The sequence below is a fragment of the Manacus candei genome, unplaced genomic scaffold, assembly GCF_025592945.1.
Source record: "Manacus candei isolate 608988 ecotype Guabito, Panama unplaced genomic scaffold, ASM2559294v1 h1tg000064l, whole genome shotgun sequence".
Lineage (NCBI taxonomy): Eukaryota > Metazoa > Chordata > Aves > Passeriformes > Pipridae > Manacus > Manacus candei.
The window spans coordinates 1,704,882-1,730,778 of NW_026138112.1; the positions used below are offsets into that span (position 1 = coordinate 1,704,882).

Here is a 25,897-nt window from a genome sequence, read left to right on the forward strand (position 1 = left end):
GAGGGGCTGAACTATCCACATTTCCAAATAACCCATGGATCTAAAATTATATCCATGAATAAGATAAACCTGAGAACTCCAAATTCTGTAACTGCTCGAGGTGTCTTTTCAAAGCGCAGTAGCAGAAGAGTTAAGATATTTCCCTCTTTGTCAACCAGCAGCCTGCCCAGCATCCTTAGTTCCCTCATCTCCCAGCACATCCAATCCACCCAAGCACAGCTCCCACACCCTCCAAGCATCCCCATGAAGTGCAAGTGTGTGGCCTGTAAACACAGCTTGAAACGCGTCTCGCAGCACCAAAGGCCTGTCTGAAACGTGGACAGAAATACACAACATTAATTTTAGTTCCTAACTACACCAGGGTACTTCCCAAAACAAGGACAAAGTTTTCCACTTCGTGCAGAAAAACAAACTACAGGAAACAGGGTGGACCAGCAGCAGATTCCACTCAGAGGAGGAGCAACGTGACACAGCTCATGCACCCATTTTTAGACGAGTATTTTGAGGGGAATAAATTGACACCAGAGTTCTTTTCCCAAGAATGACAAGCACAGAGTCCCCTTCCATCATTTCAGTCTCTCCAATATCTGGAGGACAACGCAAAGGAGGAAACTCTGAGATAAATTCAGCTGGTAACAACTGTCCTGAGTAAGAAACCTTTAGAGCCCAAAGTAGGCACATGCTCAAGTCCCACTGCAGCCCTCACATGCAAATTGACATTGTTTTGTTGGTTTGTTTGTTTGTTTGTTTTCTGTTGTTTTTAAGAAGCTGGAGCTTTTTCCTTTTCCTTCAATTGGTACATAGGGCTGGCTAGCAAGGCCAAACACAAACCACTTCATCCCAGGCTTTTCCAGCTGGTTCACTCACCTGCAGACCCACAACCTTGGATGAACAGCCCATTACTTTGCAGAAGCAGGTACTCTGGCTTTTTGGGAAACACTCTTCCACCTCCGTATTTTAAGCTTCTCAGTGTAATTTTTTGATTGTAAAAATTACTTTCCCAGCTAACTTTATGAAACTCAACACGGCATACATGTTTTTTCCAAGTATATTATCACCTAACTTATTTTAATGCTTAAACCAGTCATACACAGATCTGGAATAGAAACTCAAGCTACCTGCAAGTTTGCTGATGGTGTGCACAGAAAGCACTTGTACAACAGCCTTTGTTTGCTTAAATTAATCACCAATTCCAAGATACTCAGAGAAGATTTCACTCTGGTCCAGAAGCAGCAAGTCCTCTCATGTCCTCTCCACAGATTTCTCAGAAGTGAAATGAATCCTCTTGGTACAGAACAGAAAGGGAAGGGACCCAGTGACCTTCAGCAGCAAAGACAAATATTCCTGAGAATTTGAAATCTGTCTGCAGATATCAGGACAGCGTTCCCTGAGGGCACACAGCAGGAGGACCAGGCTCAGGAATCGGGACACAGTCTGCTAGGAAAGCTGGATAATGTAACAGAAGCACAAAAGGAGCTCAGTGATACCATTAACAGCCGAGACTCAAACACCAGTTCCTCAAACACCACTTCTACTGCTTTGCTTTTACAAGAAATAACTTCCCAGAACGCCCCAGTCAGTGACACACACCATTTGTATTAATATCTGGGTGCAATCACAGCCCTTCACCACCTACAGCTTCTAAAAAGGACTGCAAGACTCAGTCTCTGCCTGGCACTCTGCTCAGCAATCCACCTGGAATTCCACCCTAACACTCCATACTTTGATTCAGCATTGTCCAGTGCTCGTGCATCAGGTCATGTGGAGTTCACAGGATTACTCATGCTAATAAAACCCCTGAATCACAACTGTTCTGACTGCACGCTGCCCCTGGGATATGAAATCCAACTAATAACTTGCAGGTCTTATTGTACATACAGACCTTAACCAAAGCAGCTTTTTCTTCCTGAGGAGGAGCAGTAGTTTTAAAGGAAATTTTCCATTTACAACTCCCCTATGACTATTACTTACATGTCATAAGACAATAAACTTCTTAATAAAAACATAAGACAATAAACTTATTAAAAAATAAAAATATAAAACTAGTGGGCTTAAAGTCAAGAGAAAAATCAGTTTTAGTCATCGGGAACATTTCAACAAGTATGAAGTCAAGCCACAGGCCAGGCCTCCCCAAAGGAATAGTCCCATTGTGTTCACTGGAATTCCACTGCTTTGATAAATGTGTGTAACCCTAATTACCCAAAATCATGGGGTACAGCCTGGGCTTTGTTTTAGAAGTCAAACAGCATCATTCTCCACCATGGATACATAATGAAAAAGCAAAACTTCACAGCAAGACACACTGGGTGCTGCTTCCCAATGGTTTTCCTGTTGAATTTAAAACAATTTAATGAAAATATGCATGCCCTTGTTTTGCTTAAGGGTAATTAACATGTCCTAGACTAGAGTATGTATTTCACCATAAATCCTAGAATGCATTATTAAGGCTTTTCAGGTTTAGTTAACAAGATTAAAAACTTTCAGTCATGAAATAAACCTTGTCTAATTAAAAATAAAGGAAAGAAAAAGGCTTCCTGCTCCCAGCAACAACATTTCATAATATTTCATCATGGCACACTTGAAATAATTCAGTCGTACATCTGGAAGGGAGGAAAGATCCATGAATCATTTTAAACCCTGATGTACATAACCCCAAATAGCATCATACACAGAAATACAAATTTCATCAGATCTTCTCATCAAAACATCTCTAAAAAGCATCACATGTGGGTCATGAAATTGAGAAAATTGCCTCCTTATTTTCGTCAGAGTCTTTTTTTTCTGTAGCATTTTTATCAGGCTCTTCATCATGTTGCTTAAAAGACAGTGAACTGCAAACCATTATAAATTGATGAGTATTATGCTGTGTGCTACTCAGAGGCACAAATAAGTCACTGGATTTGTTTATGAAATGAAAGCCTCAAGAGACACCAGAAACTCAGAGTTTCCTACCTATTAATGTACTGGCTTCCAAAGAGCTGTATCCATTTTGTGGTTTAAAGCTATTTTTAGATACTTTGAAAAGAGTTTATATTTTGACCATCACATAATCAAGGGGAAAAAAAAATCACCAAAACCCAGCAACTGGTTAAATCTATTCCCAGAGCTTTCCAGACTGTCCAGGGTGATGCTGACCTGCTCCTGCTCACCTGCACTGCAACTCAGAGCTGTGGGATCCCCACTGGTGACACTGAAACCACCACAGGGGCCACCAGGTCATTTAAACAGCAAAGGCATAACAAGGCTGCAACCACATCTCCATCTCAAACTGAGTTTTTGTGAAGTGTAGGAAGCGACTGCTACAACACCTCTGAATACAATAAAATTATCTGAGTTTTAAAATTACTTTTCTTATCATGACTTGATAAGAAATGATCGCTTGATGGCCTGACTTCTGGTTTGCCCCTGAAGTCAGAACTGCAGGGAACTGTTAGATTTAACTAACTGAGGTTATAATTATGCTATTGGACAGTTACCTTGTGCTACACAAGGAAAAGGTGTTTTTTAGGGGAGGGATATGTACATACTTACACATGAAAAGCCTGTGATACCATTTGGGGCAAAATGTGATTTCATTATGTAAGTGCAAGACAGTGAACAGAATCCTCTGATGTAACACAGTGTCCTGGTGTAGCTACATGGATTTTATCATACCATCAGCTGACTTTGAAAAAGGAGGTTTTCATTTAAAAATCCTGGGTTTTCTCCTTTTGCAAGGAAATTTAAATGGGATGCTAATTTTCTGGAAGCTGTATCACAGTAAAGCTGGTCAAAGGGAGTCATGCAGTGGGTCCTTAACAAAACATAAGTAAACAGATGCAGGCTGTGTGCACAGAGGAGGAAAGAAAAGACATTCCTTGGTCATGGAGGGGCAGAGCATTTCTCACAACAAACCAAATTGTGGGGGTTTTTTTAATTTTTTTACTTCTGTTTCAAGAGACAGGGAAAGGTAAGTGTGAAGTATGTTCTTCATGATTCTAAGAAAATCCACAATCTTCATTATGAGCTTACTATTTGTTAATAAAACCACCCTGAGCATTTTCATTTGTACAGAGAGTGAGTTGCACAGTGCACTGGGTGTTGTTTGTCCTCCCCACTGACAGGGTTTGGAGGGAAAGGTTTCTGCATCCTGACCTCGTGCTGCTGCTGGTTTAAGGAGCAGAGAAAGCCACAGCATTCCACAACATTCCCAACCTGGCATTCCATGATCTGTGACATATAATATCCCCCAGCACATCTTCTCTTCACTGAGTTACACTTCCCCCTTTCTTTGCTCCCTGAATCTCTCCCTTCTAAAACTTCTCCTTTTGCAGCCCCTCCTTCCTTCCTGCCTCCTCTGTGCCAGCCAGAGATAACTCTTTAGGAAACAGCCTTTCTGACTATGGCAGTTTATCATTTTTGCTCCACCTACCCTCAGTGCCTCCAACTCCAGCACATCCAGCTCTCCTGACCTATTTAGAGGCACAACTGCAACCATTAACAGAAACAACAGGAATTTGGTCCACGCTCCTATCATTAAAAAATGGCTACACCTGTTTCATTCGGGTGTCAAAGTCAGCACTGGAGTTAAATGTGAAAAAGCTGATTTGGAAGAACCCACAAAAACTCAGTTTCATGTGGAAATACTATTATTAAAAGACAACAAACTCTGTCTCGCACATACCAGCCAAGGAATTATCAGTCACTAATATTATATGACTTAGTCACTGGCTTTCTAAGTTTATTCTCCTATAACATGTATTTTATGGCTACTACTAAAAGACATGCATAGAAGTGAGATATGGATGGCTACTGTCTAAAATATCATTATTATAATCTAACAATTGTGAACAAGAAAAGAGGGTTTATACTCTTTTCAAAGAAAACTGGATGGCTGAAACTCTGGAAAGAAGAAGGATCATGTGCTGCTTTTATCCAACACCCAGAAAGGACTCAAAGTTGGCTCTGTTGGCCATCACATGTGCTTATAAAACACTCCACTTGTGGGTCCATCTTCTTCAGGATCTTTTTAACACCCTTATGACAATTACAGCATTATTTGCATGCAGCAGTTATCACACTTACAAAACACAGAAGCTGCTAAAATTGAGAAACAAACCCTGTCACTCAAAGAATAACCACAAATAAAACTGAGGTTTCCAGATCAGAAGGAGCTGGGGCAGCAATCCCACCGACCAACCATCTGCTGCTTTCACGCTGATTTTTGGGCTGATTTACCTATCACGCACATCGACACAGCAAGCTGGATTTCTGGCTGACTGAACATCCATAAAATAAATCACCAAAGAGCTCAAAGACCTGAATAAAAGCAAATAAGGGTAATGAAATTATAAATATATGCAACCTTGCCAAGGTAGTCATTCCTGCAGTACCTCAACACCCCAGGCAGGAGGGATTTACTCGTCAGTGAGTGCCCTCAGCATCACACAAATGCTGTTTAAGCAATTCTCCTCCCTTCAAGCACGTTCACACACGTTAACAGGGAAGGGAAAAAGAAAATTAAGAAAGCATAAGAAAGAAAAACCTCAAATCCCGCTGAATTCCGAACTGAAACAATCATTTTGTTTTAGCAGACAACAAATTCTGAGCTAAGACTGAATTTGTAGCTATCACACAGTGTCATCACTCCCATTACATCAGAATATCCAGTGCTCAGACTCTTTAAGTAGCTGGATAATGGAGAGGTCCAGGTCTGTGATTTCAGCCTTAAGTTTTGTCTTCTTGGGATTTATCAGGTCAGAAAAGGCCCTTAAGGTTGCTTTAATGCAGATTTTTAGCAGCTTTAAGTAAAAAAAAAAAAAAAAAAAAATTTTTTAATTAGATCTGGAACAAAAGTTGCTCCACTGGGCAATGGAATCAGATGTGTAAGATGAACTTAAATCTCTAGGTCAGCTCAGAGCCTTCTTCAGGCAAACTCGGTTTTGGTTCCACCAAAGGGAGATGACAGAGGCAGGGAAGAGGAGAAATAGTCAGCTGGATTAGGATATGTGAGGTATCCATCCCCTCAGCATTCTCTGCTTTTTAATTAGCATTGCTGTCCTGAAGAATCAATATACAGTTTTAACTGACATTAATTCTCATTTTAAATAATCTATGCTTCGATTTCATTTTTTTCCACGTGAAATTCCAAATGCAAGCTTCAGCCCTGCATCGTTCTGTACAGGCACACCCTCAGATGAGCTTTAATATACTGAGATTTAATATTTCAGAATGTTAAACCCGGAGAGAGGAAAAAAAAAAAAGATCAGTAAACTCAAACTACTTGGTGTCCTCAAGAAAACAAGACAGAAAAAAGGGGAAAATAAGGGATGTGACTAATCTTCTCACAGGCAAAGAAAGTAGAGCCTGTCTCCCAGGACCTCGTGGGTCCTTTTAGGAAAAGTGGAAGGTAGATCACCATGGCAACAGAGTATTTTATGAGATACTTTAGCAGTGCAATATGCTCTGATATGAACATAATCAGAGCAGCAGTGCTCTGCCAACCAACTAGAAAACCTTTTAGCACAAACAGGGAGTGCATTTCTGTCTGCTGGAATTCCCAGTAATGAAAAACGGATGCTGCAAAAGACACCACGGGTATGACAGGGAGAGAAATCACGTGCAAAGCTTCAGTGGAATTCTCTGGTCACTGGGCTCCCTGATGGAAACGGCTGAAGACTTACAGAGTCCAGGAAAAGGAAGATAGCAGGATGGGAGGGTCAAACTTATTAACTGCTGGCCCAACTTCTATGTCAAATCCCTAAATCACATCAGATCATTGCACATCTGCACAGAAACACCAGGAGACAGCCCCTGGAAGGGGAGCTGGGGGGACAAAGGGGCTCCTGAGGCAGTGACAGACACGCTGGCATTTGAGGGCAGGAGGAACAGGCAAGGGAAATTCAGGTCAGAGGCATCATTAAAACAAGAAAATGTGACAAAAAGGACACCAAAAGGAAAGGAAACACCCCCATAATTTAGAAGTGTCCCTGCCTGAGAGCAGCCAAAGGACTGACAGCTCGTGTTGGAATGTGTGTTCAGTGGCTGAGCAGCAACAAAATCCAGGCTCATTGGCAAACACTGCACAGGAAGAACCATTAAGAGATTGCTCTAAGACATGGTTGAGTTTTATTTTTGCTCTAATGATAATTTACTATCTTGAGTCGCCACCAAAAAAGCCATTTAGTAGTTTGCTATTTTTGAGACAGCAGCTAGAGTAATGACACAGATTTGTATATACCAAATTTAACACCAAACTGACAAATATGTTTTGGTCAGTTATCTTGTACATACATGAATTTGCAGCAGAGATGATAAATCTTCATGTTAAAAAATCCCACACAGCCAGGCTCAGACCTGAGAGATCTCAGCAGCAGAAGAGTGGCTGATGAAATGCATTTGGTACAAAAATAGGGTAACAGACAGCAGTAGTAATATTTTCAGCTACTCGCACACATTGCTGAATTTTAAATTAATTGTAACCACACAGGAAAAAGACCTGGGGGTTGCTGTAGACAGCTCTCTGAAAACATCTGCTCAGTGTGCAGAGGCAGGCTAAAAAAAAAAAAAAGGCAAATGGAGTGTTGGGATAAATGCAATGACAGAAAGCCATGCCAAAAGTACAACAGAAATTAAAGGTAAAAAGTACTGTATTATTCAAATACAATATCCCACATCAGATACATGAGAAAGGCTGCAGAAATAAAGCAGAAAGAGAAATAAAAGTATTAGATGCAGAGGAAGACATCAGCATGAAGGTAAACTGAAGATAAGGCCAGCTTACACTGGGGAGAGATAGAAGGGTAATGGTGCATTTAAGAAGAGCACACAGCAAGGCTGTGCTTTCCTCTCCCCTCTGAGAAGAGGTAAAGAATAAACATAGCCAAAAGTAACAAGTTTCAACTAGAAATACAGCAACTAATTCAGACAGATGGACATAAACGTATTTTGCGCTTTTATTCTGGTTTTAAAAACAAAACCTGCTCGATTAATGAATTCCCTGATTTTCAATACCGAGTGCAGGGCTCAGAACAGAAAGCTCAGGCATGACAGACATTTCCACCTCGCTGAGGAGAAAACAGGGATGTCTGATCCCTGTACCAAGGTAAAACCCCAGCAGCAGCTCCATGGGCTTCTGTCCCCATCCCTCAGAAGATCCAGCTCAGCACCGCCCTCAATAACACACAAGTGCATCACACCCACACACTACACCCATTGCCCTCTGCATTTATTCAGGAGTTCTCTCTCCTGACCCACAGTTCGACAATAAACCCCTGTCAGACTCCAGCACGTTCCCTTCCCACTTCACTCTTTTCATTCCTTCAAACACACCTGCTCAAACCATCTGACTCCAAACCTGCTGTTAACAAGTAGCACAAACCGTTTTCAGCCACCTTTATTGTTCCTGGTAAGAAGTTATGCCTGCCAAATATTATAATTCTATTTGGTACTTCAGTGTATTTCAACGATGTTGAGAGTGAATAACAGCTGAAGACAGGAAACACATCCAGAGGTTTTTATTCATTATTTCTGTGGCAAGTTTCTGGAGCAACAGCAAGGAAAGGAAAAGTCACTTTTTCTCTCTGAAGATTTGTTTTCATCTAACAGACAAATTCCAGTTACACTTTCTAAAGCTCCCTGGAGCTGTCAAACTTATCCCAAGGATGTTCTGGGAATAAGAAGGATGGTTACTGGAGATAATACAACAGTAAAAATATTAAGCAGAAGCACAATACACAGATCAGCATTCCACAGTTCCCATCACCATCCAGGCTGGTTCAGGACTGGACCCCACTGGCAAACAGATACATCTGATCATGGCCAAGGCTAAAACAACACAAATATTGCCATTAAGCACCTAATTTGATCTAAACAACGTTCTCACAGCCACTTGAGCAGCCACAGCCTAATGATTTCCAGACAGAGATGTTTAGGCATCACTTGACCACTTAAAGCTTTGTTTATTTGGACAGATACTGAGATAAAATAGCTCCAAACCAACATGACTGTGTGAGCAAGGCCCTCCTTACACAAGTGCTTATTTTTAAACTCTGCAAGGCTGTATTTGCAGGCTAAAACACAGAGCTCGAGACCACCAGACAAGGTTGGGCATCCTTAATTTTAAGTCTAGACTACAGAGCTTGATTTTTGACAGAAACTCCCCATTTTCTATTTAAAAATCCTCCTCATTATTTTTTTCTGCAAACCTTGCCTTGCCAGCATTGGCAAACAAAGCAGGCTTTGAAGACTGTAGTAGAATTTCAGTATCACAATCTTAAATCTCAAGCAATTAAGCCATTAAACTTTTCTGATAGAAACCAAAACGGTCTTTTTGCTGAATAAAACGTCTAAAGTTCATTCACTGATACGGTCTCAATGCCCTACTTGTTACCTTTTTAACCAGGGGGAAAAAAAAACCAAAAAGCCTGAATAGAGATTAAATAAAACATGAGGTTTTTGTCTAAAGACAACTAAACTTAACTGCCACAGTAAAGCTTTCATCACCAGGACTGTCTTTGCCAACAGTGTTTTCCCCTGCAGCCAATGTTGTTGGACTTAAATCAGAAACAAATCAGTCATTTACGTCAGTCTATTCCAGTTCTGCTTTCTATTAAGGCAGACTGAAGTCCTTTCCCATCACCAGAGCTGGGTAAACCTCCCATTTTCCCACATTTCATTCTCCTCTCGGTTCCCAGGGTGAATTTCACCTGTCTGGGGATGGATATTCAGTTTAAATTCCCCTAAGAAATGTGAGATAGAGGGACCTACACCACAGAAATTCATCCTTCACAGCATTAAGGCAAATTCTTCTGAAATAATCCAACTTTTTTTTCCCCAAGTAAATTTATACAAACATCTATGCAACCACTCCTACCTTGTGATTACAGTTTCCTTTCCACTGAATATATTACTATTAATAACTTAAGACTTTGGGGAAGTATGTCTTGAGGAAGAAGAGCGGGGAAATGAGGTTTGAGTTTTCTGACACCTTTTTTAAGCAAGTTTTCAATACATGAAAACAATCTCCTCCTGATAAAGGATATCACACAACTTTCCAGCAGTCCCAGAAGCACCAGGCATGCCCACAGGATAAAGGTTTTCCTGCTGGCTGATGATGTTCTGCATTGCACTTCTGAAGGCATCTGTGCAGGGAGATGTCAGTGTTCATGAGAAAACACTCATTTTTGGATCCATAACAAGTTTATGTACAAGAAAAAGATGTTCAGTTTCCCAGAGAAAGGATCCCCACACTTGACCCTTGAGAGAATATAAATATTATTTTGTTTCGCAGATGGGAGAAATTAAAGTGTTTTGCCTGACAGTGAACATTTTCAGGACCATTTTATCAGGCTGAGCCGTACTCACAGCACAGAAAAACTATTTTTTGGGAGGGGTATATATTTTTAACAAGGCCATTCTGTGTTTTTTATATCCTAGAATTGCCTTTAGGTGTCTAAAAGAAAGTCCTTGTGAAGGATTCCGCACGCACCCCTGTCAATTCAACACCCCAAATAACAGTAATTCTCTAAAAACCACAAACAGGATATTTTTTAAGTGAGAGAATAGACACAAACTTACTCATCTCAAATGCTGGTACATCCTTTGCCTTCCCATTCCCTGAAGACAAAATCCTGCCTGCTCCCCACGCTCTCGTGGAAGAGCTTCCCTTTTCATGACATGTTCTGTACAAGAGTCTTAAACATTAATTAAGTCTAACAGTCCTCAGAGATGTTAGCACAGCTATAAAAAGGTTCCTGGATCGAGTGGCTACTGAAGGAACTGGCATCTGATCAAATTTGCAAGAGTTATGCTCCCAGCTTTATGAATAAATCAAGGAATTATCAGTTTTTGAAAGTCTCCAGCACTTCTTGGTGCCTCATGTACATATTAACAGCCCTATTTTACAGATTCAGCATCTAAGGCATAATGAACCTAAGGGGATACTAGCAGTAAAAGTATGAAAGAATCCAATCTCATTTCTAAGAGAGGAATATTTTTAGTTGGAGACAACTTCTCAATTGCAGGGCAGCTTGGAAGGCTCATTATTTTGTTCTGGTTAATTTTAAACACAGCCCAGACACTCTGTGAATGAAGCATGTTTTTCTGCAGGCTGGGGCATATTACCACTAATTAAAGAAATGAGAAATTCTAGTATTAACTAATAAATTCTTGATAGTTCAATATTTTACTTCAGGGTCATATCAGCCCAAAATTTTAAAGGAGCTCAGGGAACTTTAGAAAGTCACCTGCACCAGGGTCACTACTCTACAGGAGCTTCTAATCACTCCTGACACTAGAAAAGGATACTCTAGGCTGGAAAAATGGGGAAAAACTCCTTTCTGGGTCTTCCTAACTAATCTATACCTATTATAAATGTATAACTAAATCTAATATGACAAGGACAGAGGCCTTAGAACCAGAGCTACCATGAATTTTACACAATATAACTAAAAATTTTAAAGCAGTTGCCTCCAAGGAGGGAAAGCTACACTGGACTCTTCTGATCAGCCCTTTTATATTCAGCAACCACACAGTTTTGTGATTTTCTTCCTAATATTCACAATACTGGGGGGAAAAAAAAAAATCAACACTTTCAAAAATGTAGCTACAGGAGAAAACCACCAAATATTTGTATACAAATAACAGACACCACAACTGAATATTTCAACCCAGCCAAATCTGAGTGTTACCAGACTTGGGGGGGGAAAAAAAAAAGAAAAAAAGAGAAATAACTAACCATGGAATTTGTTTTGAACACAGAGGCTTCAAACCACTTGAAATCATGCTGAGTGAAGACACTGTTGAAAACACTCAGCTACCGATTTCCCTGGTCAGAAACAAACTTTCCCAGAGAACACGAGGAGCACAGCGAGGTTACAGAGCAAGCCTATACTGTGCTTAAACTCTCCATTAAACATGCATGAAGCCCAGCAGAGGAACTGCCTCTGCTCACCTTGCTCTCTAGGGAAGTGCAGCACAGCAAGGTTCAGCTCCAGGCTTCCCCTTTTCCAGGCACAGCAGGGACAGGGACCCCTCCCTGCCCCATTCACCCTCCAGTCAAGGGCTGGGAAGCACCAGCTGGGTCTGGCTTTGCAGAACTGGCTCCTCATCCAAACACAACGCTGCAGTTTTCCACTGGGAGCTGTTGCTGCTCCCTGCACTGCAACTACAGAAAAAGCCCATTTCTGCAACCTAGAGGAGGCCCCAGTCTGCACGAACTGTAGTAGGAAAAGCACTTAAGGACTGAGCCTTTTCCCATGAAAATCTCGAGTGACAGTGTAACTCCATCCTTCTTCAGCTATGTCACTGTGTGTCCCAGAAGATAAGGCACATGTTGCTCGTTCAGTGTTTCTGAATAACAGCATTTTCCCCCAAAATCCCTGGCTGAAAAGCCCAGCCAGTATTTTTCTGTTCACTTCCAGATTAGTCCCCGACACCAGGATGAGTGACTTTCCCAACCTGCCAAGCCCCAGATTAAACATACATCAGGAAAACAAATACCATGTGTCCTGGACAACTGAAGGAGCAAATTCAGGGAATATTCCCCAAGCATGAGGTGTCTCCAGGTCTTAAAGCTTCTGCACAAAGGGGCTGGGTAAGGGCATCCCAGAACCCTGCACACCAACAGCCTGGAATTTTGCTGCTTCCAAAGCTTTAAATTTTACCCTCAGCAAAGCCAGCCTTCACTTAACTGTGGAACAGGGCCAGCCTTATGGCTCTCTTGGATTTGAAGTGGATCTGGACACGACAGCACTCCACTCACACTCTGAGGCTTCCCTGTGTGCCTCCAGGGAAGATCCATCCCTGCGTGGGAATCCAGACCTCCACAGTGGCAGCAAGAGGCCCATCAGCTGCTGAAGCAGTAGGTTGGGTTTATTTGGATAATGCTGAAATGAGAATTGATTCCTGGACTCTGCAAGCCAGAGCTGGGTATCTTGCACGTTCAGCTTGCAGGAGAGCCACTCCCTTTGATATCCCTCCACACTGTCCCTGTCCTCTCCTCCTCCTGCCTCTTCTGTGGCAGCACAGAGCTGTGTTCCAGGCCAGGCATCACCTTCATCTCCAGCCCAGGCAGCTCCTTGTCTCAAATCCCCAGCTACAGGTGGGCATCCCAGCAGGGTATGGTTCCATCACATCTTTAAGCCCATCCTCCTCGTGCTGCTGCACCCAATGTGACCCCACCAAATGTGAACCTCCACCATGACACACACCCTTCAGAGGCCCCTGTGACTCTGCTGGCCGTGGCACAACCCTCACAGACTCACTTCTGCATCTGGGATCAGCAGCTTCCCAGAAACCCCCCAGCAGCACAGACCCAGCAGCGACACGATCTGCTGCTGATAAGGGACTGGAACTGCTTGTGAGTGGCTCAGGAGTCACTTTAAAGAGTTAAAAACAACAACAACAACAAAAACCAAACCAAAACAAACAAAAAACCCCCAAACAAACAAACAAAAAAAGAAAATAAAGAGGGGGAAGGTCTCTCAGACCCTTAAAGTACTAAAACTGGAGTCACTCCCTGGTGACAACAGGGTAAAAATGACATTTCAAAGTGGAATGACATTTTCACAGTAGTGCTAAAAGACAGAAAAGGAAGAAAGCATCAGGACCTTTATAAAGATTTGGCTTAAGTGTTCTCATTAGAAAGGGATAAATAGCAGCAGTGTGTAATCATCAAAGTAATCCAATATATTTTTGAGTCCCCAACACTCAATTATATTTATTGAGACTCCAGAACTACCATACACAGCTTGAGAGCATGTAGCATCTGCTACTTCCAAGATGAGTCATGGGAGGAAATTCCCCTGTATTTTCTAGGAACCAGTTAGGCAGCCAGTGATTGAAACAGTGATGTGACTATATATACACCCACACAAATGAGAGGAAATCACTTCTATCAATAAATGTTCATTATATTTAACATACTGGCTGCAGATTTCAAATAAGAGATTACAATTAGAAAGATTATTTTGGGAAAACATTCCCCTGTTTAATTTGAATGCAATGTAAATTTTGTCAAAGGTCAGAAGAGACTGGAATAGAAACTAATTTAAATAAATTTCAAGAATTTGAGGACATCTTGAAGGAGGGAAGTAAATATGCAACAAAACTTCAACACCCCACAGCACTTGCCTCCATTTTCAAGTGCTGCATCATTAACTGTATAATCACTTACCACATCTGTCCCTCCCCAAACACATCCACAGCAGCTGCCTCTAGACTGGCCTCAGGAGTAAACCCTGAGCTTAAAAGCACCCAGGTCATGCTCATCTCTCACTTTCCAAACATGCTGCCACGCCCTGCTGTAACAGAGGGACTGTGATGTGCAAAATCTAAATTTACCCCAGTTCCAGGTTGGAGGCTGGTCAGTCGGAACAACTGGGATTTTTAGTGTCAGGTCACATTACCAGATGGTCTCTAATGAGGGAATGCAGCCTCACTGACAGCACAGAACTCATTTTTACTTTAGCAGGTACCAAAGAGATGAATCTTTTCCTATGCACAAATTCAAGGTACAAGCCAAACTTTGATGAAGTTATTTTATATTGTTTTGACCACTTTCAGCACCTTTACTCCACAGTGAAAACAGCTGCAAGGAAACTGGGAGGATACTGGACTGCTGTGAAGATTCATGCAGTCCTGGAGCACTGGCTGTGTATTTAAAGGTAAGATGTTTTTAGTTTTGACTTCTAATCTGACAAGGAGAGCTCAAACATTTGTGTGCAAGTAGCCAACTAATAACCCTTCCAGATAAGGCCTCAGGCTCTAGAATTACTGGATAGCAGCAGTCTCACCTTCAGAGAGTACACGATGGCCTTCTTGAATTACCGGGACTCTTGATAAAAATCCAGCAGGACAAAAGAGAAATTCCACCTCACTTTTGAATACCTGAAAGTCACATCCTCATCCATCAAAGGAGTGAGCCTAAAAAACCCACCACAAGCCAGCAGCTGGAAGGACAGCTGCTTACACAAGACCACTGACACGGAACAAGGTTCACTATTTTTCACCAGGGAGGTGACTGCAAAGAGAGCTCCAAGTCCTAAGTTTGAGGACAAAAAACTATTTGCTATCCCACTAACAGTCCACAAGAAAGTTTAATTTTACTGAGAATGACCCCAGACTCATGCAGGCTCCCTGTGCAACCCCAGCCCAGTCTTCAGCTCTCTTAGCACAAGAACTTTCTGTCAAGTGTGACATCACCCATTTATCTGCAACATTTATACTGACAATGAACTTCTCCAAGCATGAGCTTAAATATATATTCTCACATAGCTCAGCTAAACGTGGCACTCCATTTCAATAGTCTGTGGTGCTGTTGAGTCCATTATAAAAGTTGCTTATTCTGAAATCAGTGGCATAAACAAGTCCTCTGTATCAGGTGATAAATGTTGACTGTAAGAACACACACAGCTTTTCCCAACAGGACCCCCCTGCCAGCAGACATAGCCTATGATTTTTTTTCCCCCAGACACTGAATTTTCTTTAAAAGATCCCTGATCAGGAGATTTTCAGGTATCACCTGCTGTGAAGCAGCTGGATTTTTTTGCAAATATTTATAATACATTAAGGGTTTGTGCCAAAATACCAGATCACCACAGGGGGTAGCAATGAAGTAAAGGACAGACCACCACTGCAGCAATCATAGCTGGTTTTAGTTCTGAAGAAGAATATAAATTTCATCAGTATTTCTTCACTTTTCAGACACATGGCCTTCAATTGCAAAGCAGCATTCCTTCAATACCAAAGCAGAGTCAAAAGATAATCAACACAAGCATATAAACATACACAATATCTTGTTTCAGGCTGCAATCAGTGCTACAAAGATGAGATAAAGATATAAAATCTGAATGTAATAACCAAAACTTCTACGTATGTAAATCCATTCAAATCCCAGGTCCCTCCTGCTTTCCAAAAAACACAAATCCAAATTCCCTGAAGCCACAGGAAAGTGCACAGACGGGCCAATGCATACAATGGCCAAAATCTGCCCTAACATATTTCAAGTTATGCTACAGGAAGCACTATTTAATCACAAACCAAACCAGATTTGTCAGAGAGATCTCTGGGAGTCTGAAGAACAACTCACAGGCAGCTGCTCCAGGAAACCTGCTCAGCAAAATGGCCCTTGTCATGTGTCACCTTTCCAGTGAAGTGCCAACTGTATGCCCAGGAGTTTATAATTTAAGTAATTATAGGCATTATATAAGGTGTGCTTGCAATGCTCCTATTTCCTTCTCCATAAAGATTAAAAACTGTGGCTTCTAAGCAGCTTAATTTTTGATGGGAGACAAGTGCAGCACTGCTGCTCCCAGGAACTGCATGAACTGATTTTCCAAAGCCAAGGAGGCTCAGGATCCGGCGGTGCTTCCCAACGTTCAGGGCTGCTGGGCACATGAGGTCACTCATGGCCAGAAGCTCCAGCCCAGGAACATCTGCAGAACCCGTGCAGTGACCTGGCTGCCCCAATTTGGCTTTCAGCTGACAGTGCTCACGAAGCACAGCATCCCTGAGGGGCCTTTATGGGATGCAGAAGGAGTTCAGCCTGACTCTGTTCTCACCCTTAAGACCTGGCTGAATTACACTCACAGGCATCAGGAACCTTCTGCTGAAGCCCTGCATTCACCTGGTCAGGACAAAGGGAGGATCCAAAGATTTTTACCTGTGCTGGCACTGGATGAATAAGTAGATTTAAAATGCTCTTTGCCATGGAGTATGATTCAGCTACCCCATTATACACACACAGAACATGTATAGCTTCGAAATGCTTCTTTAAAAACCAGCAACCCACCCTGAAGTACATCTGTATGAATTCTTCAATACAGAGACCCCCAGCTCTCAGCACTGCTTCATTCACAGCTCTGGTAAACAGCTGAACTTGAGCACTGACATGTTTAAGTGGTTTTAAAAACCATTTCATGTCCATTACTGCTATATAAGTGTGAGTCAGGAAGACAGAACCATTCCCACAGCCTGTTCAGAATAACACAAACACCCCCAAACTGCCATGGGGCTGTTTATTAACCAACCACCATACTGTAAAAATATGACCATTAAACTTCATTAGACTTTATTTTGTGTCTGCAGTGTAAAACAGTTCCCAAATCCGAAAGTGAAATGTCAGGATCAAGCTTAAAAACTAATAAATGAGCTGAGCAGTGGAAGCCCCTTCACTGTGCAAGAGCAGAACACTGGATTGTTTAGTCACCAAAGATGGGCCAATACCCCAAAACACCAAAAGAAGTACAAGCAGCAAGGTCATTTCATATCTGAATTATTAAAACATTTAACCATCTAATTCATTTATATAATCATGATAACTTTACAGCTCTTTCAATCATACATTCGACACAAAGACTAAGGGAAAAAAGAATCCAAGTACACACCCTGGAGCGCAGCATTCCAAGCACAGGCTCCCAGAACATCCTAATCCTCCCATCCTATCACTCATGGCCAGAAGAGACTGGACTTACTGACGAAGTGAGATAAAGTAACAGTCAAAACAAACTGTAAATCTCAAAGGGTAACCCAAGGCAAACACTCAACAAACCTGACAGATTTTAAAGGCTGCACAGACACCAACGTGGCCTTCAAACGGCTCAACTGTCTTCCCAAACAGGGACACACAGAGCCCAAGCACTCTAAGGACAAGGAATAAGCTGACCAGCATAAAAAGAAAAACCCTCCAAATCATCTGAGGCACAATTCTGACAGCCAATTAAAGATATATCTTAATTAAAATTAACTGCAGCCCAGCAAGTGTTCTAATACTCAAAAGCTTTTCTAACATATTGCACAGCAGAATTTGGTTTGCTTTCTGGTATGGTTTGGGACCTGGCTTTAAATCAGGCAGCAGAGCTCCTTAACTACCTGCTCTAAGTTACACACCTCAGCAGATAAATTTGGCAGCCTTACACATGGGCTCAAGATTTCCACTTGAACCCTCAGAGGTTTCTTGATTCAATTCAGTAAATGCATAATTTGGCATCTAATTTAAGAGGGAGGACAAAACTTTAAAGCTGCCTCTGAAAACAGTGGAATATGCCCAGATTACTATATAAAGATTCTGGAAAAGCAACAAGGAATTTAGACAGTTACACAAACGTCTGCCATGATCAGCCTGGAAATGCCTCTTCACCCTGCAAATGTCTCTTAGCCCTGCCCCTCCTTCCACAGTGGGTTTATTCCACCAGTCATTGGAAGCATTCCCCATCAGGTCTGTCTTATTTCCAATCAGACACTCTAAATTTCCAAGCAGAAAATGTGAAAGGGCCACCACAAACACCAGCAAACTGAGCCCAAACAGGAGCTCAGTGAGTGAAATGCTCCTTGGGGAAAGAAAACCACAGCGAGAGCAGCAGATCCTTCGTGATCAACAGAAGTGTTCTGGTAACAGAGGAAAAACTGACCTCTAAGATACACCTGATCTGCCAGTAAAAGGAAGCTTGCTTTAGATCATAAGTCTTCAGATTTTTACAGCCAAACTGAGTCAATAAGAGACAGTTTAAGGCACTATAAAAATAATTTCAAAACTCCGTGCCCTCGTACACAACCAGGGCAGCATTTCACTGCCATGTGAGCACCACGCTGTTTATTAAAGGTTACCATGAACCATACCTACCCTCTGCTCTTTCACTCCCAAAATTACAGCAGGGGCCTTCCCCTGGACACAGAGAGCTTTCCCCTTCCTAAAGGGAACAGCTATTCCTCACAAAGGGCAGGAACACAATTCCTGCAGCTGGTAGTCTGACCAAAGACCAGGAGACAGCTCAGGATCCCCAGCTAACTAATCTCTAGTTACCAAAGGCTGAAGAATATTCCTTGGCGTAAAAAGTCCATTCTACTACTGCTTGTGTGGTACTTCCTGGGGCAGGCTTCCATTTATTAAAAACTTCCTTAATTTTCTTTATGGAAGTTGGAACAAGCACTATTAATGCTGCAGCAAATGCGCTTGACCCAGGGATTGCTGAATTTTGGTGGCATTTAAGAGCATCTGATATGGGGGGGGGAAGAGGTAGGGAGCCAAGAAAACATCACTGTGTGCCTTCAGAAAACTTGTTCTTTTTAACAGTGCAGTTTGAGATCAGCAACCCTGCAGCATAATGGTCAGAACATTTTCTTCCACGGGCGTTCCGGTGGCACACCAGGAGTTTCCAGAGGGCAAATATTTCAGACCCAGTGCAGCAAAACAGAGAGATCCCGGGGAGGAAAGCTCACCCACTGTGGCAAAAGTCAACATTGGAAGGGTGAGTTTATTCATCCATTGTGCTGAAGAGCTTAAAATGGAAACATTCTATATGTCTCGCCTCAGGCCAGGGTGAACAACTAAACTCACGTGAATCACTGCTCCAGCAAGTGACTGGAAAACACACCCATGGAAACTGCTGGTGTCTTTTGCCTCTCCCTCCCACAAAAAAGTCCTCATAAACACAAAAGAGCAAAATCAGATCCACTATTTTTCCCTCTTTTTTTCCTTTAATTAAGCTGGAGAAACACAGAGGATACAGAGGCTGATGGATTAAGCCTCACCCCTCCCTGCAATCCCTACTATGCCAACATCCTCAGCTATGGGTGCCCAACTGCAAAAGCCAACAGCAGATAGAGATACTTGTGAAATGCATCACACCAGCTTCAGAGCTTTAAAAACCCTTAAGAATAAAAAAAACCCTTTGATGAATAAAATTAGGAAGAAGAATTCATCTGTTTTGTGCATTTCGGTATGAAAAAAAAAACCCTTCAAAACAGTAACCGACAGATTACTTTACCAAACATTCTGATTAAAAAAAAAAAAAAAAAACCACCAAAATTCACATTCACAATGAGGTGGTTTGAAGCTAAAAATACCCAGCCAGCTGCAAATCCCACCTTGGGCAGGCAGGCAGAAGTGCTTCTCTCTCCCCTTCCCCAGGCAGACACGTGCTCACTTCCTTCTTCATTGCAACATCAGAAGCTCAACTCAATGCTAACAAGCCACAAAGTCCTGCCCAGAATTTAAAGTCACGCCTCAGTAATTACATAAAATAAGCTCTAAGTGGTTCAAAAAAAAAGAAAAAAGAAAAAATCAATTTACTCAGCTTCAATTTCGCTTTTAATTCCAAAATATTTTGACTGCTCATAAAACAGAAAAGCAATTTTCCTTTCTGAGGTTTGCTCCCTCCACCCCAGTGTCTCATTAGATAATTTTTTTTCCCCCAATCTCACTGTAGAACATCAGCATGTTCATTTATAGTGCTGCTGTGCCAGTAACAGGGATCAAACCCCTGAACATGCAAGCTTTTAAGGAGAACATTCAGGTGTATTTGATGTTCAGTTTTTGCACATAAAACATAAAGGAGGATAGTGATAGTGGGGGAAGGAGAAAAATCAAAGGTAATGTAGGAAAATGTAAAAGTAAAACTCAACTGTGTAGATGCCCCTTTCAAAGGTGGTCTAACACAAAAGCAGCAAAGATGCTACAAAATATTTGGAAGCTCCCAGTAAAAAGGAAAAGTGTCCTCCCCTCACCTGCCCTAACAAAAGGCAGCACAAAAGTTCTTGAACAATAAAACCCCTGTATGTTACATACAGCCTTTCCCCTGAGAAGACAGAATAAATCACGGGCCAGTTTATGGAATCAAAATTAAAAAATAACAAGTTTTGGTCTCCTGGTGCCGTGACACTAAAAAGACCAATAAAAACCCACTTAGCTCAGGAGATGGCTCCAGGTCATAGAGCTTGTATTATCCCCCTCCAGAGGGAACAGTACCTGCAGCCTGGGCAGGGTGTGCCACATCCCCAAACAGGAACCAAAACCTTCCCTGTTGCACCAGCACGCAGCTCCCTGGCCACCAGTTAACACCAGGCTTTTGCTCCTTGGTGGTTAAACACCCTGTTCTTTCAAAACCAAACCAACCCAACCACCACATCTCCCCCAACCAGGGCAGACCCCAAGCTCAGCCATCCCCTAATTCATTAAGGCAACGAGCTTTGCATCTGTTTTCTCAGCTGGGGAGGCAGATCCTGCCCGACATCCCCCTGCTGCTTATAGTGGCAGCAAACAGTTGTGGTTCTGAGACGTCAGCAGTAGGAAGTTCCTTCTGCCAGGCCCCACCACCAGTGGTAACTCTTCACCTACACAACCTCACCATCTCCTGCCCAGCTACTGAGCTGCAGGAATACAAAAGCACAGGACACAGGGGGGGTTCCATCCAGGCACTCAAGTGTTCAGCTTTGCAGGAGTTCTTCGTTTAGCAATGGTGATGCCAATTAAGCGTCCCCTTTGTTCAGAGATCAGAAACATGAAAGTTTTTTGACTTCCTCTCTCCACACCCTCGAGGCCCTTACCCACAACTTCACTGACAGCAGCTGCAAACGCTCTCTGGATGGGGAGGTCCTGCCACCAGGAGCCAAATGTTCCCTAACTGAGATGTTTTACTCTTTGCACATCCACCACAAATTCCCTGGGTGGCTTTGGAAGCCAGGTGGGTTCAGCAGTGCTCAGAAACACTTCTGTTGTGCTGCACTGCTTACCCAAAATAATGATCTTCCTAAAGAAAAAAAGCAAACAAACTTCCCTCATTTGTATTAAGGAAACAGTCTATTTGTAGACAATTAATATGCATTGGTACTTCCTTTTCTAACTTTAGGGTCCTGGTTATAAACTGCAAGTAATTCTCACACTTTGAAAGAAGAAATAGGACTTAATATTAAGAAATAACTTTTCACCTCCACAGAAGTTAAAACACAAAAGGTGAAAGGAGGATGTGTTAATGCTGACTTGAGCCTTCCCCAAGACAACCCAAATGCTGCTGGACCCAACCAATGCCCAGCAAACAGAAACTGAAACTCGCCCATTTACTCATCAACTGAAATCAAACAGTGCTATGGGAGGGGTTTTGTTTGGTTTCTTTTACGTTTTTAAGAAAGGTACTCCCAGTATAATTTAGCAGTGCTGCCCCTACTCCCCCAGGGAAAAGTTTGCACCTTCCAGCCCCATCCTCCTCCCACCTCTGTCTGTTCCCATCTCCAGACCACTGGCTTTGCTGCACACGGTTATTTCCCAGCTGGATCAGCTTCCTAATCTGTACCACCCTCTGGCAGCACAAAGGTTTGTGCCAACACAACTCAGTGGGAGAAAGGAGAGGTGGAGGAGCAGCTGGTTTCAATTCAGCACTAAAATCAGCTTAAAATTCACTTAATTTACAGACTCCTGATTTAAAATTCACAACCAATCCATTCCCTGCTCCCAGTCCCTGACCCCCACCTCCTCAATCCCTGTGTTTTGATAGGAATCCAAGTTTCTGTTTTTCTGTCAGTCAATACATTCCAAATCTGCCAAGACACAGAAAAAAGCTTATGTACATAATAATGAAGAGATGAAGCTGCAAAGATAAATAAAAATGTCTGGATTTAGACTACAGTTGTCAAATCTTGACTTTCAAGTGAGTGTGTGAATTTTAAGAAAGTTATTAAAGTTTAATAAGATACTATTACTAATGATTAACTAGACTATTTGGTTTGGGTAAAAAAATTTATATCTATTCTTTCCAAAAATGAGGTCTTCTCCTTTTCTTGTATAGCTACTTATTATAGTGGTGGGTAGAAGGGATAAAATTCTGACAGATATTTACTAAACACACTATGAAATTAATTTAAAAAAAAACCAAAACACAAAATGAGCAGTCACACAAAAGTTTCACAGATTGTCAAAAAACCTGGACTTGAAAATCACCAAATATTAAGAGGTTTTTAATAGTTGGTTTACACCTTTTAATACTAAGTGCTAAAATTTCTGTTGCCTGATACATTTTTAGAGGTTTTTTTTCATGTTGTTCAGTTTACAAAGAGAAAGCATGGCAAATTAAAAGAGTTAGGCAGAGATACAGGAAAAATTCAGCTGATTACACGGTATTTCTTTTGGCATGGAGGTGCTAAGGGCTCACTAGTGGCAGAATAAGTAATCATCACAATGCTAAGCTGCCAAAATTCACTTAGGCTACGGCCTGACCTGCATGCAAAACCAGCCGTGAAATGGGAATGGAGTGCTCAAGGCAGACTCAAACATCACTGCATATGCTCCAGTTCTGCTCCAGACCACTCCAGAGCTCTGGAATTGCAGCAGCCTGGATCTACCAGGGGTAATTGCAGGTGAAGCCAGGAACAGCCACTATCAGAGCTTCAGCTATTAAGGCTCCTTAATGAATGGTCTAACAATAACCCAGGCTTAACCAGTTCTCTCATAGCCAGGACTTTAAACCATAATAAGCCCCTTGAACATTCCTACATCATTTTCCAAAGATCTCACAGTATGAGGCTACTAACTGTGCTCTCACAGCCTGTGAGGCAGGTATTAGTCAGCTTTTCTTTTTTTTTTTTTTCCTCATTTAAATACAGATAAAAAAAAAAACTGAGGCAGAAAGCTGGCAAACGACTTCCCTGTGGATACACAGCTGACTACTGGCACACAGAATCCAGATCTTCCAGATTCCAGCCCTGTCATCAGCCAAAAGGCCATCATTATGAGGAAAGAAATTAGTCTGGTCTTATAAATAGAATTTGAATATAAGCCTTGCTGTAATATTTGCAAGGAGTTGACCTTAAACACCAGCAGAGCTGCACTGGTAGCCTGGGGCTCCAAGCACCAGCTTGCGTGGCACTATCCCGGAGTTCCTGTCCCTCTGCCTCTCTGGATGTCTCCAGAGCCTGGATCCAGTACAGACTGTCCAGCAGATCAGACCACAATCTCATTTGACCACTTCTGGTTTGAGCTCAGCACATCAAAAAGACGTAGGACTGCTCTAAAAATACAAACAGTGTTGTTCTAAAACACTCAGGTAGCCAGGAACAAGAAAATAAACAAGTCTGAGTCAGCAACTTTCTGCTCCTTTAAGGGATCAAGTCACCATGGTCAGAGTGGCAGAAATCTCTCTGTAACAATCAGCTGGAAACCTGCATGGTAGAAAATGTCCCCAAAACACATAAAATCTGGAGCACTCATCCAAGTTAATCATTTGAACTGCTCTGACTGCATATCAGACATTTACTCGTCATTTTTGCAGCTCTCAAATGCCTAAGTGAGATATATTTTGATTTATGTCATGTTCATAGGGTGCTACAAAGAAGCAGGTCCTTTCCTGCATTACAGCTTTAATACCTGCAGCAGGTCTAACTCCTGGTCTACGTTTCCTGCAGCAAAATACTAAGCCCGAGATTGATTTTGTACCAAAAAGCCCCTTATGTCTGATTCTGTAAGTCTAACATCATTTTAAATTAGATACTTTCTAGTAAGGCAACCCTACAATACCAAGTTGAAAACTGCAAAAGGAGAGTTAAAGCAAACAGAGGAAAAATAAAGACTTCGTGTAGTAAAAAAGGAATTGCAGTAGTTACTGGTTTATTCTGGTTCTAGATACCTGCCCTGCTCCCTCCCACCCATGTGGGCCATCACCAAGTGCTGAACACAACCTGTACAACCACAACAGGAACTCTGAGTTCAGGGGAAGAGCTGAAAATGGAAAACTCGTTAACTTCCATGGGGATCCTTCCACAAGGGAAAGACATCACGGATGAAAAAGCACACCAGAAATTTTGAGAAACAACCGCCTGAGTGGAACAACAAGTTGCAACATTTTTTTATTTCTATTCATCACTTTAAGAGCAAACTGTGGTTACAGGCAGGAGAGCCATAAAATCCTCCTATTTTTGGCTGTCTCCTTCCCAGATGACAGAAAACTCCTGGCTATGAAAACATGAGCATCTCACACTGGAGCTGAAGGCTCGTGTCTCTTAAATGCAAAAGCAGCAGAGTCAAAATTCCCTGTGATTCTCCCCAGGATGACCAAATTCCCTGCATTATTATGCATTAAAGCACTGCCAGACTGTGGCACAGCAGATGAGACCTGACTCCCAACAGAGCCTGTTTCCATCCCAGCTCACATTTAGGGCTCAATTATCTTATCTGCTCTGCCACTCGCATACTTTCCAGATAAGAAATGTTTTTCCCCCCTCTTTTGAAGAGTTAAAACTGACACCACAGCCAGTGTTAAGATGAAAAACGTTATAAATTAAAATTCATTTAGGCTAATACTGTTTAAAAAAGTACTCTGTGTACAGGTTAAGACTGGGAACTAGAGTTAATTGACAGGCTGTGTAAGTTTTAATAACAGTAGTACATCCTGCAGGTGGAAGGGGATTTTGTTCTTTACTTCGGTTTCCCCACAAGGTTTAGGTCAAAGATCAGTTCATCTCAACTTGAGAAACTGCTCAAGACTTGGGAGGAGGGGAAAAAAAAAGTCTGTTTTCCAATCTATGACTAAGAATGAGGCAAGCAAAGGGAGGATCTAAGATCCTGAAGGCGATGGCAACAAGAGGTCATTAGTTAATTCCCTCAACGACAGATACTACTTCCTTTTATTAAATAACAGCGGGTTTTAATGATGTCAAATAGTTTTTGTAGTTCTAAAGGACACAGCACACTGAAAATTTACCTGAACCAGGCAAAAGAAGCAGAGACACAGAAGAAATGCTGAACTGAGAGGGAGATTGTCACAAACCAAGGAAGAAATATATAAGACTGATCTGATTGTATGCCAAAAACTTAGAAGGTTACAAGGGCATATATATTCTTTCTTATATTATGTATCTTTGGCTTAACACAAGTAGTACCCAATTTAGCAAAAAGTCTGTTTTAACCAGTGCTTTAATGTTTACAAATAAATTAAGTTTTTCATGAGGAAAAAAGACAGACACAAGCACCACTCTAAGGCTTAAATGAAGGCTCATTGCTGCTTAAGTAATTTTTGAAAAAGCTTAATCAAGATACTTTTATGACCAACTATTTATTACCTGTATGACTACAGCACCTGGGAGCTTCAGTTAAACTGCAGCAGGACCTGCAAAGCCAGAGCAGGAGCGATGCCTCCTCTGAGGAGATTGCAAT

General features: G+C 41.9%; 1 protein-coding gene across 3 annotated transcripts in view; it reads right to left on the reverse strand.

The window, feature by feature from the left end:
- The window catches only part of TAOK3 (TAO kinase 3), a 77,908-nt gene extending 52,011 nt beyond the window's left edge, over positions 1 to 25,897 (reverse strand). For 2 of the 3 annotated variants that reach the window (XM_051805285.1, XM_051805283.1), the window contains exon 1: positions 25,804 to 25,897. The gene's annotated coding sequence lies outside the window, so the exon portion shown is untranslated. Of the gene's footprint in view, positions 1 to 10,557; positions 10,579 to 25,803 lie in introns of those variants that run through there. The other variant, XM_051805284.1, reaches the window with a different exon arrangement.